The sequence below is a fragment of the Lactuca saligna genome, chromosome 1 (genome assembly GCF_052625555.1).
Source record: "Lactuca saligna cultivar CGN05327 chromosome 1, ASM5262555v1, whole genome shotgun sequence".
Taxonomy (NCBI): domain Eukaryota; kingdom Viridiplantae; phylum Streptophyta; class Magnoliopsida; order Asterales; family Asteraceae; genus Lactuca; species Lactuca saligna.
The window spans coordinates 122065853-122077245 of record NC_136417.1 but is presented as its reverse complement, the minus strand read 5'-3'; positions in this window follow the sequence as shown (position 1 = coordinate 122077245).

Below are 11393 nucleotides of genomic sequence, written 5' to 3'. Positions count from 1 at the left end.
TACACCATTTAAGATAAGTGATCATATAATCCTCTGTTCTAGATATCAACCAGACAAATACATGGAAGAACGTCTTTCTTATTGTCCAGCAGTTTGTTTCCCAATTTCCAATTTGTTTGACAAAGAACTTAATTGAACACATCAACTTAGTTCTGACCGGGCCCGGTACATAGGTCAAAACAAAATCATCGAGGGGCCCAGATATCAGCTTCTAATCTAAGAAGGAACAAATAAAATTTGACTCATATGTTTGCTCTACTACTTGTTGAATTATACACAAAAACACATTTTATAACATCGAGTTACCAATGCGTATTCGTACAATGAATGCATAACCAACTCATAGGCAACAAATCATATCTCTAGGTTTGAAGACTTATATGATGTTACCATCTCACGATCACTTGAGATAAATTCCATGAAGTGATACCAATGAGCGTGGGTTGATTCCAATACTTAGAACTTATGAGTACTCATGAAGTGTTGTCCTAAAACATGACACCTACAACCAACTTCATGACAGTCTTAGTTCATATCTACTTCCAACATATGAACGACTGTGGAAATTTTGAATAATATGTAAAACAAAATATAATCTTATGGAAGTCAAAACATGCAAAAGAAATTCTAGTAAAGGATTGACAGAAGATAGCACCACTTTACTCATAAATAAACACAACTTTTATTCATCATTAAATGTCAATTACACTTTACAAATTTTCAAAGTTATCTAACTACTAAAACTAATATCATCCTTTAGCCCTATGTTCTGAGCATGCTAAAGATGCTTAACATGACTCAATCCCTTCGTGAGGGGATCTACTGGGTTCTCATCTGATGATACCCTCTTTTCCACGAGGATACCTTCCTCTATGCGATGTCTGATAAAGTGATATTTTCTGTTGATGTGTCTGGATCTCCTGTGATCCCTTGGTTCTTTAGCTAAGGCAACAACACTTTCACTATCACAGAAAATTTCCATAGCCTCCTTTATAGTTGGTACAACCCCAAGGTCTCTAATGAAGTTTTTCATCCATATTGCCTCGTTTGCTGCCTCGCTCGCTGCTATATACACTGATTCACTAGTGGAATCAGCTACTGTATCCTGCTTGGAACTCTTCCAAGTGATTGATCCTCCGTTTAGGGTAACTACCCAACCCGACTGAGAGCGGAAATTACCCCTATTAGTCTGGAAGCTAGCTTCACTATACCATACAACTCTCAAGTCATCACTCCCACCGAGGGTAAGGACCCAGTCCTTAGTCCTCCATATGTATTTAAGGATATTCTTTACCGCTATACAGTGTGCCTTGCCAGGGTTCCCCTAATACTTGCTAACCATGCTCAAAGTAAAGGCTATATCTGGTCGAGTACAAGTCATAACCTACATGATCTATCCTACAGCCGAAGCATAAGGTATTCGACTCATTTCTGCAATCTCAGCCTCAGTATTTGGGCTTTGAGTCTTACTCAATCTGGCGTCACACTAAATAGGTAACTCTCTTTTCTTGGAGTCCTGCATGCTGAATCTCTTCAGCACCTTATCCAGGTAGGTACCCTAACTAAGTCCAATTAGTCTTTTACTCCGGTCTCTCAAGATCCTTATCCCTAGAATATAGGCAGCTTCTCCTAGGTCCTTCATAGAAAAACACTTCCCAAGCAGGACTTAACTTCCAGCAAAGTTGGGATGTCATTTCCTATGAGTAATATGTCATCCGCATACAATACCAAAAAGCTAACTATACTCCCACTAGCCTTGACATATACAGAAGATTCATCTTCTCTCCTAGAAAAGCCAAACTATTTGAATTTCTCATCAAAGCAAAGATTCCATTTGCAAGGTGTTTGCTTTAATCCATAAATGGATTTCTCAAGCTTACACACTCTATTAGGGTACTCTGTATTGACAAAACCCTCAGGATGACTCATGTAAACATCCTCAGCCAACTTTCCATTAAGAAAAGTGGTTTTGACATCCATTTGCCTTATTTCATAGTCATAAAATGCAGCTATGGCTAACATAACCCTAATAGACTTAATCTTGGCTATTGGAGAAAAGGCCTCAGAACAATCAACTCCCGGAGTTTGATAGAAGCCCTTTGCAACCAGTCGTGCCTTATAAGTATGTACATTACCATCCATGTTGGTCTTCTTCTTGAAGATCCATTTGCACCCTATAGTCTTACGACCTGGTACATTCTCAACCAAGTTCCAAACTTGATTGTCATACATGGATAGTATCTCACTGTACATTGCCTCTTTCCACTTGGCGGACTCAGGGCCTGCCATGGCTTCCGCGTAACTATTAGGTTCATCTAGCCCTAATAGTGTCTCATCACTAATAATTGTATCACCTTCCGCAGTAATATGGAATCCATAGTAATGCTCAGGTGCATTCCTAACTCTCGTGGAACGCCTCAGAGGTACATCCTCGTCAATTGGCTCAACAGGAGTTTCCTCCTCATTTTGAGTGCTAGGGTTTGAAGTTCCTTCACCACTTGACTCTTAAATTTCTTCAAGGTCAACTTGCCTCCCACTGTTTCCTTGGCTTATGAACTCTCTTTCTCGAAAGACAGCCCTCCTAGCTACAAAGACCACATTCTCACTAGGCCTGTAGAAGAGGTAACCAAAGGATTTATGTGGGTAGCCAATGAAAATACACCTCTCACTTCGAGGTTCGAGCTTATCATGAGTCTCGCATCTCACGAAAGCCTTGCAACCCAAAATCTTGATGTGGTCTAGTTTAGGTACTTTAACAGTCCACATCCCATGAGGAGTTTTGGCAACTTTCTTTGTAAGGACTAGATTAAGGATATGGGCGGAAGCCTCCAAGGCATACCTCCAAAATGAGATTGGTAAGGAAGCTCGACTCATCATGGAACGAACCATATCCAACAAGGTTCGATTACGCCTCTCAGCCACACCATTCAACTGCGGTGTCCTGGGAGGTGTCAATTGTGAGACAATCCCTCATTCCCTAAGATAGCCGAGGAACTCTGAACTAAGATACTCACCACCTCGATCGGATCAAAGCATTTTAATGTTCCTGCCCAATTTATTCTCGACATCCTGTTTAAACTCTTTAAACCTTTCAAAAGTCTCTGAATTATGCTTGGTTAAGTACACATATTCATATCTACTGTAATCATCAGTAAAAGTCAAATAATAACGATTAGCATCCCTTATGGCATGTTTGAAGGGTCCACACACATTCGTGTGTACGAAATCCAACAAACCTTCACCCCTCTCACAAGAACCAGTGAAGGGAGACTTTGTGGTTTTTCCAAGTAAGCATGATTCGCAGCTATCATCTGACTTTAGGTCAAATGATTCCAAGAATCCATCCTTTTGGAGTTGGCATATGCGTTTCTTGCTTATATGTCCAAGACGACAATGCCATAATGATGCTTTATCCAAGTTATTATTATTAATAGAATCAATACACAATAGATTATTTCCTAAGTTATCTACAACAGATACAGTTTCATACACACCATCACAAGGTAATGCTTTAAAATAAAAAACTTTATTAAAGAAAGCATTAATCGAACCAACTTCATTATCAAATGAAAAGGTAAAACCTTGTTTATACAATGCATGAAAGGAAATAATATTTATTGCCATTTCTGGAGAGTAACAACATTTATTCAAATCTAAACTAAACCCACTACTTAGCGATAAAAGTATAAACTCCAATCTTGGTGACAGGTAAAACTTTCATATTCCCCATGATCAAGTTTATTCTTCCATGCTCCACATTCTCACTTCTTCTTAGTCCTTGGAAATCAGAAAAGATATGAATACTGCAACTGGTATCAAGAACCCAAGAGTTAGAATAGGTTGAGTTATTAGATAAGATAGTGTACATACCTGCATGGTTGTGTTTAACTTTCCCATCCTTCACATCTTGCTGGTACTTTGGGCAGTTCCGCTTCCAATATGCCTTTTCATGGAAATAGAAGCAGTCAGCCTCTTTTGGGTCAGCAGAAGGAGTGACGAAACCTTTCTTGGTTCCACTTGAAGAGGAGCCTTCAAAGGTCTTACCCTTGGTACCCTTCGAGGGACTCTTCCTCTTCATACCCTACCCTTTCCCGATTGGCAAGACAGGGGCGAAGCTGATAGGAGTAGGAGTAACAACCGGCTTACCCTTAAAGCCACTTTCCACGGTCTTTGGGAGTCCTTGAAGTCTGTTGAGTTTGACCTCTTCCTTATTCATGTGATATGTCATGCGGAATAGACCATAACACGAGGGTAAGGAGTGCAAAATGATATCTATTGCAAGCTCCTCGGGGAAGTTCACATTAAGCTTCAGTAGACGGTCCACAAATCTTTGCATTTTCTGTATGTGGCCCGTGATGGGTTCACCATCCTTCATTCAGGTTGTTATCATGGAGGAGATGATTTCATTCCTCTCTTGTCGGGCACTTTGATGGTATCTTTCCATCAAGTCTTGGTGCATTTGAAAAGGGTAGAAGTCCTCATAGGACTTTTGTAGTTCTGCTGTCATGGTGGCCATCATGATGCATGCCACTTTGGTGGCATCCCTTTCATGTGTCCGGAAGTCAGTGATCTCCTAGGGAGTTGCAGTGGTCACATCAATCTCTTTAAGCTCCTTATCGAGGACATATTCCTTGTCCTTGTAGCAAGTAATCATCCTGATGTTTCTGATCCATTCATTGAAGTTGGATCCATCAAAACTGACTTTCACAAACAAGTTCATAAGGGTAAAGGAGCTGTTAGGATTTGAGCCAAAAGCAGCATTGTTTGAAGACATCTTGTTAAGAATAAACACAAGATTAGTTTAGATATTAATTTAGTCCTTAATAAAACACTCAGATGTATTATTAAGGCTAGGACCCAATCACAATACATCATACTTAGAAGAGGTATGCCGTAATCTAAGTAATAACATATTTGAAAAGGTAGGTGAATGACGATTCACCAATTTCCACCAAAAAACGAAATATTCATATATATTAAGTTATTAATTTGGTTCTTAGAAATTCCTAGATTGTTTTGAGATTCAATGAACTTTTCAAAGGCATGTTTCAATCTCAAGTTTGCCCTCCAAGTTTTGTGACTGGGATACTGAGGATCACAAAACAAGGTGTGAAGTAACCATGAAAATCACTTGGTACCCTCAATGTTTATTACTCAATCGATGTGCCGGTTAACTACACGTACTCCACCGACCTATAATAAACTTGAAGTTACCCTTTACCTACCTTGTTAAATTCAAGTTAGTGTGTCGGTTAACCACACACGCCCCCATTAACGACTAAAACAAAGTGTAAAGTGTAATTTCATGGATTAGCACCTTATTCACATTTTTCCTAAAGTAACTAAGATTGGGAATTTAATTAAAACATTTAGTCACTTATATATATATATATATATATATATATATATATATATATATATATATATATATATATATATATTAGCTTATAAAATTATAAAGTATATGGGTTGAATTTTAACTTCTAAAATTCTAAGGGTTGGAATCAAAGTTTTAATCATGACTTTACTTGTTCCAAAACTTGAGGGAAAGTTTTGTAAACTTTCAAAACTTTTCATTTCTTGTAACTTATGAATTAATTGATTACTTCGACCTTTGGTTTCCCATAATTGAGGACAAGTTATGGAATCCATTAAAACACGTAATGACCATGAATTAAACTACCAAGTACGTTACAAACAATTCCTATGATCATCTAATCTTCATAAGTTCAAGAACATGAATATGAACATTTCAAGAATCATAAATTACTCATAAAACTTGTAATTTTTGATAATTTCAAATGTAAATGTATTAGCATAAAGATTACACCATCTAAAACAAGTTTTAAAACACCAAAACAGTTTAGAGTAATGTTTGTAGTCCATTTCTAGCAACAAAAGTTGAAAATGTGCTGTCAGGGTGTCCTACTCGTCGAGTGCATGAACCTATTCGATGAGTAGGATGAATATTCACTTGGATTCATCGAGTCCCCCCATGGACTCGGCGAGTGCACTGCTCAAACAACAAGCAGTTTAGATTTTTAACACATTTTTCCACAAATAACAAACAAACAAGCCTAGGCTCTGATACCACTAATGGGTTTTGAGCATTCTAACACTTACTAAGTGTACATGAAACCCTAATAAACCTTGGATCTATGTTTGTCCAAGATTCATGGAAAATTGATTTCCAAGGTTCATGATCCTATCTAGCATACATGGGGAATAGTTAACATAAATGATAGATAGAATAACATACCTTGTTGTTGATTTTGATTCCTTGAAACCTTGTGAGCCTAGCACCCCAAGTGTGATGCCTCAAATGCTTCACATAACACCAAATGCTACAGAGTAAACTTGGAGAGAAAGTATAACACTCAAAATCGGCCCTAGCCCTCAAGTATGCATGCATAACCGATTTTGGGAGATATCACATGGTTTATATAGTGCGTTGCATTAGGTAAACCCTAATGTAACATGACTATTCATTTCCATGACCCATGGATCAGATCCATGGAGTATCCTATGGGTGGAACCCAACTTGATAATCCATGGAGCCTCTTAGCCTACCATATAAGTTATGGATGATTTACAAAATCAACCCATATATTTAATTACTTATCTTTTAATCACTCAATTAATTTTGAATTAATTCTGGATCAAACTAATTAAATAATATTATTAATATGTCGAAAGTTATAATATATTAATAAACCATAAGTGTTATTTCTCTCATTTAGTTTATCTAATGCATGGTGCCATGGAACCCAAATGGACCATGCTGGGTCGAGTCAAGTACATACCATAAATAGTTATGGACTTAGACACCTTATGCAACAGAAGCCACCAATATTGACACTTCAACTTCACTACCACCATTTATAACACCCACTCCCACTTCTTTACCTGTTTCAACCATATCACCTAGTTTTTCCAACATTATGGAACAACCCATCACTTCTCTTTTTCCTTCACAATCAACTAAAGTAGAAAAATCAATTCATGATGACAGTCAAGATGATGATGATGTTATGATATCTTTTCCTGATATCCAATTTGATCCATATGAGGACAATATTCCAGATCATATGCTTATGTATGGTAGGAATTTCAAGATCTTGAATCGAAAGCTGAATTATTTACTATAACTTTAGGCTAACACTAGGAGTAAAAATATCGTGTCATGGATCGAAGTTGATGTTTTACTGAAAAGGTTAAGAAAGTGAAGGAGGCTGTTAATCTTAAAGTTGAGGCGATCCAAACATGAATGTCAAAGGATATTGTTAAACTCGATCAAAATTATTCCTATCTTCATACAAAAGTTGATGTATTTGCTAGTGTAGTTACGAAGGTTGTGGAATATTTCAACTCCTTTTGTACTAAGGCTGATGCTAAGCATGAGTTTGATTTGAAGGTGTTTGCCAAGCTGGGAGACTTATTGGGGAGTTTGAAGGAATCCTTGTCAAAGCTTGATGTTTCTACTTCATCTTCAGTTTCTCAGGACTCTCTTTCAAAGATGTTTTCTTCCTTAGAAAATAATCTTAAAATTGAACTCGCTCCTCTTTTACGATTGGTGATTTGATTCCAACAGATGCCCCACCAGTGTCTCATGCGGTGCAAGGGGGGAAAGGGGGTTGGCTTGGTATCTTCGAAAGGAGTTGGTACTTTTTCATCGAAGGATTGTAATAGTGGAACATTTGTAGCGAAGGTAATAAGTACAAAAATTACAACTTCACTTCCTACTTCTTTGTCAAGAAACCCGATTATAATGACTTCAAAGCATTTAACCAAGGTTATTGTCATTGGTTCATCTAGTGGAGGTTTGATTCTAAGTCACTATCATCGAATCAAGACAAAGATAATAAAGGAACGGGTATTAAGCCTTCTAGAGAACAAAATAAGAAATCTCAAGAGGCTGAAATCGAAATACAAAAGCAAATACAAAGTATAATTCGTGAAAAGCGAAATGATCCTCTAGGTCTTGAGAATGGTGATCCAACAAAGGCATTTGTTACGAGACTATTGAAGATATAGTTTTCAATGGGATCATGCATAACTTTGATAAGCTTCCTAAAAAGAGCTTTAATATTGAAAATAATGATTTCAATCGGTTAGATTTTCCTATCACTAAAATGATGTTTATCTCAGCTCAGTATCAGATTGTGGATAAGTTCGTAAACAAGGAAGAATATAAAAGATTGAAGTTAAGGTTTTATGCAGTAATTGGGAAAAGAGAAGATGATATCTGGTCATTGGTGAAAATGGTGAATGTTCTTAATATTTTGAAAGATGTTTTGTTCAAAGGGGTGTTGCAGAACTATCGATTTCAAATATTCAAAGCTAACAGCGTTGCTTGTGATTTCTTAGTAATAGATTTTGCATTAATGAACATCAATGACCTCATCAAAGGTGCGAAGATTCTAATCTCTGTGGATGTATCAAAACTACATGTCAATAATAAGGAAGACTTCTTGATTTGATTTGCTCATATCAAGTTGTTCATAGACAATTATTATGAATGTATAACCTTGAATGTTGTGGAGCTTTCTTTAGCAATGCGATGTCAAATGAAAGTACCGCAATCGATGCTGAAAGGTCAAGGAAATTTAATGGATTTTGATGATGTGGATATAGTTTTGAAGCCTTTGGGTGTGGTGTTTTTTGGGAAGAACAAGAATAACAAGATGACGAAATTTCTTTTTCAAGTATGTGATGTTGAGAAGTATACGAGTTCATATTATACTAATCTTCTGGTTCGTAAGCAATCTAGGAGATATAGTGAAGCTTGAAAGATATTTGCATGGTATACTGAGATTTGCAACGTACTTCATCAAGCTATAAATTTGTTAATGACTTAAGGTTCGACATTTCTCAAAAAGGAGGAGAATGTAGAGTTCAAAATATATTGTGGGATGTTGATGTGTATTAGGTCATGTCTTATGTGAAAGTATGCATTGATGTTTTCTTTATATGTATTTCATAGTGGCAGCTTAGATGTCAAAACATACTTGTATTAGCCCTTATGTGTTTTTTTGAGCTTCTGTGAACTCCTAGGCTAATGAGGTGAACTGTAAGAACACTTTATTCTTTTGTATTGTATACTCTCTTAAAAGCAATAAAGAGCCAAACAAATCTTATTTACCTTTTTGTTTTATTTATTCATTTCATACTCTAATTTCATTTCATTCACTAAATTCATACAATCTACAACATCTATAAAAGAAAGATAGTTTTAGTTAGATAAGAATATTCCTCAATATAACCTCCAAAATGAAGTATCAAGGCTAGGATCCAACTAAATAATTCATAACTTAGAAAAGGGATGTCGTAATCTAATTGTAAATTATATAAAGGTATGTAAATAATGATTTACCAATTTCACCATTGAAATACAAAATTTGAACGAATTTTTTTTTGTTTTAAATGAAATTCCTCGATCTTTTGAGATTCATTGAAGTTTTTTATGGCATGTTTAATCTCGATTATGCTATTTCATTTGTGACCGCGATCACAAAAAAGAATCGAATGACCATGAAAATTATCTTTCACATAACCATAATAGAATCAAAGTGTAATAAAAACATTCATATACATTAGAGTCAAATAAAATCCGGAACAATGTGATATGTGCGATGAGATCACCCCGAGCTCTTCCCTTTGGTTCCGGAAGTAGCTGAAACATAAACTAAAAACTATAAGCACGAAACTTAGTGAGTTCCCTAAATACCACATACCATACATATCAACACATAATGCGCTCCACCCGTCATTTGGCCCCGCCTGGCATTGGGCCACGCCCGACATCGAGCCCCGTGCAAAATAGATCTATCAGTAATATGAGATGGGCACCACCACATCACATTCATTAGGCCCCACCTGGTATACATACAAACACATAAATATATGCAAGAATAACAAAGATAAATAGCATACAAGATATTCATCAAGCCTCGCCCGATATATGTATCATATATCATACATTCAAAGTTACGCAGTCAACTAGCATCCTAATCACAACAAACCATGGGCTGGAATTGGTGACTTCGAACCGCCAAAGGAAGTAAGGAAACTCATATCAAGTTGCGGAATATCTCAAATAAAATCTTGGATTGCTGATCCGGAATATCCCTGCTCTAACTAATCAAATGAAACCTAATTAATAAGTTGGGCCATAAACCAAAGCTATGAATCTCATTCTATAGTCCTTGGGTAAAAGACCATTTTAATCGTTGATCACTTGGCCCAAAAACCAAGGCCTAACCCAAAAAATCTAAAGCTCAATATAGCCCAAAATCCTAAATGGTACCCAAAACCCATTACGGCCCAATCTAAGAAAGCCCACTGTCTAAGAATAGCCCAAAGTCCAAAAATGATCCACAAAAGTTAAGGGTACAAGCCCAATCAAAACATAGCCTAGAATAAAACAAACCTAGACTCCTCCAGCCTAATAACTAGTCTACGGTCGGCGTATGAAGATCTTAAACCCTGGTTACGCGATCGATTCCGAAGACGGGGCTCACACCAAGTACGCTAGTCTACCTAGGGGTACGTCGTGCATACTAGCCTGATTCCAAGTCCATGGTCAAACATCTTAACCACTTAACAACTTATTCTCCAACCCAAAAACTAATGTCATATTAACGTCCTAACCCATAAATCTGATGACTTTTAGCCTTTCATGCCTAAAAGTTGTCACACCCTGAAAACCGAAGGCGGAAACATTTCCGGGGTTGACTCCACGTTGAGTATCAAATCCAATGCACATAGTAAGTAAAGTAAAACAACCATTACATTACATAAGAAAAGTTTTACAGTTGTTTCAAAAGTAAAGTTTGTACAGTTGTGATACATAGTATATATAAACAAAATGAAACGAGTCTTCATGTACTCGGTCTTCTGACCAAAAAGAATCTCTGGGTACCTATTCTAATGCTGACCTGAGAACACAAGCGGTTTAAAAATCAGCATAACGCTGGTGAGTTCATAAGCGGTTTTTGTTTATGAAAATGTTCAAGTTTCCTTTCTGTTTCTGAAATGTTACTGTCACACCCCAAAACCAAGAACGGCGGAAACGTTCTGGGGCGGCGGACGTCATGTAATTATCACAACACAGTAAATGTAAATAAGCAAACAACATCATCCATTGCATTAAATATATAATTTTAATACAAGCGTGTTCTGTACATCATAGACACCAAAAATAACGTATATCAAAATAATAAGATGAGTCTTGAATACGCTCCATCTTCTCAAAAGCTGGTCTCGGTACCTGTCTACTGATGACCTGAGAATACAAGTTATTTTGAAAGAGTTTATCAGCATTAAGCTGGTGAGTTCATAAGTGTTTTAGTGTCGGTATTTGTCATCCAAAAATGTTTGAACATGTATAAAGT